Raw genomic sequence first — 4,688 nt, 5'->3', positions numbered from 1 at the left:
ATGAGCCCCTTGGGAGCTGCCAAGTCCCTGAATAAAATGTTTTCAGGGTCTTCACATTTAAGATGTGCACCTACTTTCCCAGCAAATATGTCCTATGTGTGTCTTCAACTGCCACTATCTTCTCCAAATTTTGCTTGAACACTTACATGGTCCAATTGCTTGCTTAACAAAGAAATTAAGCCCCTCAACCTGAAACTCTCCCCATTCCCTACCACTTATATCTGCCTCTATCTTTACCTGCTTCCTCTTAGGTTCACAGTTAAAGGTATCTCTTCTATTCAAAGTTAATTCACACTATGTTATGTTTTTACTCCGTCCCTTACTGTCTCTTCTCAAACCTCTTTACATTTGCATACCTTCTTCTTTCTTGGGCATCTTTGCTTTCTCTTTCCACTGCTCAAAGCCCTAGTGGCACAGTGGTTGAAAGCTCAGCTGCTAACCAAAAGGTCAGCAGTTGGAATCCACCTGCTGCTCCTTGGAAGCCCTTTGGGGCAGTTCTACTCTGTCCTATATGGTCGCTACGTATCAACTCAATGGCAGTGGGTTTCTTTTTTTGGTTTCCCACTGCTCAGTCCAGTTCAACAAGCCTTGGAGTAGTTACCATGTGCCAGATAATTATGCTAAATACAATGGTGTAAGAAGAAGCAAGAAAAGAAATTTAGCCTTAAGGAGCTCAAAATCCAAGGGGCAAGAGTCTTATGTAGGCATTTTCAATTAATGTGGGGAATTCTATGATTGTAATGTGTAAGCACTACAATAGTATAAGTGGCTCTTCATCACGCTGGTGTGTGATGAAGGGTTTAAGAGTAGTTAGGTGTTGTGGTAGTCTGAATAATGGCCCCCAACGATATTCAGGTCCTATTCCCTGGAACCTGTGACTGTTACCTTATATGACAAAAGAGACATTGCAGACGTAACTAAATTAAGAATCTTGAGATGGGAAGATTAACCTGAATTATTTGATTGAGCCCTATATGTAATCACAAGTGTCTTTCTAAAAGGGAAGCAGAGGGAAATGTATCACAGAGAAGAAGGCAATATGACGACTGAAGGAAGATGCTACACTGCTGGCTTTGAAGATGGAGGAAGGGACCATGAGCCAAGGAATGCAGCTCTAAAAGCTGGAAAAGACAAGGAAACGAATTCTTGCCTAGAGCCTTTGGAGGGAGCACAGCCCTGTCAGCACCTTGACTTTAGCCCAATGAATCTGATTCCAGACTTCTAGCCTCCAGAACTGAAGAGAATAAATTTGTGTTGTTTTAAGCCACCAAGTTTGTGATGCTTTATTACGGCACCCATAAAAACCTAGCACAGGTGAAGTTCTGAAAAGTCAGTAGGAGTTAGCCAAACAAACGTGTTCCAGATAGAGAAGAAAAGCAGGAACAGTAGCAGAAAGTGGGAAGAGCTATGTTCGGGGAACTGCAGTCACGCTGGTATTAGTAGAGAGAAGTCCTCTTTGGGAGTGAGAGATTAGGTCATGAATGAATGCCACAGACTGGAGATCCTTGTTCAAGAGCTTAGATAATATCTTGTGTGTAGTAGGTGGTCATCTGAGGCAGGCAGGTGAGAGCCCCAGAGTCCCATTTTAGGAAGATCACTCTGAGGCAAGTTAGAGGCTGGACACCACTTAAGAGAGGATTAGGATCTGTACTTGAGAATAGAAAGAGGATATGGAAATGTATTTCAGCTACATAGGAGGTGGTCATTTATTTGACGTGGTTGGTGAAGCATGAGTTATAGGCTTCTAGTTTGACTTATTTAGAGGTGATACAGAATACACGAGGAATACAGGAGGTTTGAGAAGATGATCAAATATTGAATTTGGGTTGCCTGGGGTAATTTCAAGATGTGTTACGCATTAGTGTGGATACAAGACTCTGAAATCAGGGAATAGGTCCGGGCTAGTGATATAGATTTGGGTGCCATACTGACATTGCTTCCTTCCTTACAAAACAGAAAAACATACAAAATAGCATTGCTCCCAACCTTGACTTTAGCTACTGTTCTGTTTCTCTCTCCTTTTAATATTTGAAGAAATAATATCATTATTTTCTTGTGACCCATTAGTTCTAGACCTACTGAAATCTGGCTTCTAGTTCACTACTCTGCTGACATAGTTCATGGAAAAGTTACCTATGACCTCTTTCTATAAAATTAAATGATCATTTTTTTCTAAATTTTATGTTCTTATTGTTGTTGAGAATATACACAGGAAAACACACCAATTCAACAGTTTCTACATGTATAATCTAGTGATATTGATTACATTCTTTTGAGCTGTGTGACCATTCTCACCCTCCTTTTCTGAGTTGTTCCTCCCTCATTAGCATAAACTTACTGCCCCCTAAGGTTCTCACCTAATCTTTCAAATCACTGTTGTCAATTTGGTCCCACATAGATAGTTCTTAAAAGGGTATAATGCAAAAGAAAAAAAAAAAACCATAATGCTCAAGGCAGACTTTTTTACTAGATAAGCTAAACTACTGTTTGGTTTTAAGAAGACATCAGGGGATACTTTTGGTTTAAAGATTATCTCAGAGCAATAGTTTCAGGGGTTTATCTACTTTCCACGGCTCCAGAAAGTCTGGAGTCCGTGAGAATTTGAAATTCTGTTCTGCATTTTCTCCCTTTTTAACAGGATACTCCTACAGACTCTTTGATCAAAATGTTCAGTAATGGAAGCTGGGCACCATCCATTTCTTCTGGTCTCATGGCAAAGGAGGCAATTAGCCACACATTCCATTTCTTCCTATTCCTGACTCTCCTTCTTCCTCTGTTGCTCCAGGTGAGTAGAGACCAATTGTTGTGCCTTGGACGGCCACTTGCAAGCTTTTAAGATCCCAGGGAATGTTTAAGGGTTTATTTCTTTTGAATCTTAAGAGTGTTTGTGGTCTAATTCCTTCTTGGAATGCTCCTTCTTTGGCTCTCTCCATGATTTTTAAAGCCTTTAATGACTCAAACTCTTCAGCCTGATGCAAAGGCTTATCTGCTTCTACTCTGATATCCCTGACCATTCAGATTTTGGTCTCCTTTGGTGGTTCTTCTTCCTCCACTTGGCACTTTGATGTAGGAATTTCCCAGAGTTCTATCCTCAATTTGAATCTTTCTCTCTAAACACTCTCTTGCTACTTTATCCATCTTTATGTCTTAAACTTCCCCTGACACACTCCCAAAACCACATTTCTGGGAAAGGTTGGAAAAAAAAACTTGATGCCATCTACCAGGTTACTACCCACAAACTCACATTCTTGTCCCACTGACAATTTAGTCATTATGCCTAAAATTAAATAAAATATTTCCTCCTCCTAACTTCCTCCTGAGGCCCTCGTGGTGAAGGGGTTAACAGCTCAGCTTCATACCAAAAGGTCAGCAGTTCACATGCACCAACCATGCCTTGGAAACCCTATGGGGCAGTTCCACTCTGTCCTATAAGGTGACTATGAGACAGAATTGATTCAATGCCAAAGGGTTTGGTTTTTTGGGTCCTCCTAGGAGCCCTGATGGAGCAGTGGTTAAGTGCTCAGCTGCTAACTGAAAGGTCAGGAGTTTAAACCCACCAGGCACTCCACAGGAGAAAGATGTGGCAGTCCGTTCCCTTACAGATTGACAGCCTTAGAAGGTGGGGCAAAGATGGCGGAGTAGCCAGACACTTCCTGTGGTCCCATTTAAAACAAACGTGAAAAAACAAGTGAATCACTTACATATATGACAGTCTAGGAGCCCTGAACATCAAAGGCAAAGCTGAGGAATTGGACCGAGCGAGGGCGGGTGGGGGAGAGACGGTTCAGAAGCAGCGAGGAGTTGCCAGATCTGATCCAGCAGGAACCAGCACCTCACAGGATGGAACTGCTGGCACAAGTGCGGTGAGGCAAGCAGTGGCATTCGGGATGCGTTTTCCACATTAAGAGAGACCAAGCCGTGAAGAACCCACTTGCGGCTCCAGAGTCAGCGAAAAGCAGCACTCTCAGCAAAAGATAAGTGCGTGCCTCTAATCTACCACAAGGACCAAAAAAACACACCTTCGGGAAAAAACTTTCTCTCATTTACCTGACCCCTTCCTGCTCTGCACTGAGTCCCAAGCTGGCTTCAGTGATTGCTGCTTTTCCCGGGCCAGAAGTAGGACCCGTCACTCACCCGGAGCCATTCTCCTGGCCTTGGAGATGGAACAAATTAACAAATGGAAAAAATAATCTGCTGGCTTCCCTGAGCCAGGAACTCAGGGCAGAAGCAGCTCCTTTGCCTAGGCTCAGGCATAAGGTGTTCATGGACTTTGAATGCCTTTCACCCTTGCATGGACCCATGTGGGCCTATTTCAACAGCATAGGCCCTCATTAGCACAGTACGACAGGGTATATCCCTGAAGCTTAACTTCAACTCTTTCAGCTATATGGTGGAGAGACAGGTTGGTGATGTTTGATACCACTCTGCCTACTAAATAGGGTCTTCACCTAACCAAATCAGGGACCTGTAGGCTGGTGGCTCCACCCACACCACCTAACCACCTGCAACAGGGGTCCAAGGATAAGTGGTGCCTCCCAGTCATTACAGCCAACAGCACTGACTGCCCATAGTCTGACTGCAAAACCCACCCACCTATGTGATCTAAGGAACAGGGACATACTTTGCTCACAGACACTCAGGGGCAGTTGTCAGCCCCCTGCTTTGCTCAGCTCATGACTCCCTACTAC

This window comes from Elephas maximus, chromosome 1 (assembly GCF_024166365.1).
Source record: "Elephas maximus indicus isolate mEleMax1 chromosome 1, mEleMax1 primary haplotype, whole genome shotgun sequence".
In the NCBI taxonomy this organism is placed as follows: Eukaryota; Metazoa; Chordata; class Mammalia; order Proboscidea; family Elephantidae; genus Elephas; species Elephas maximus.
This window is presented reverse-complemented; position numbering follows the sequence as displayed.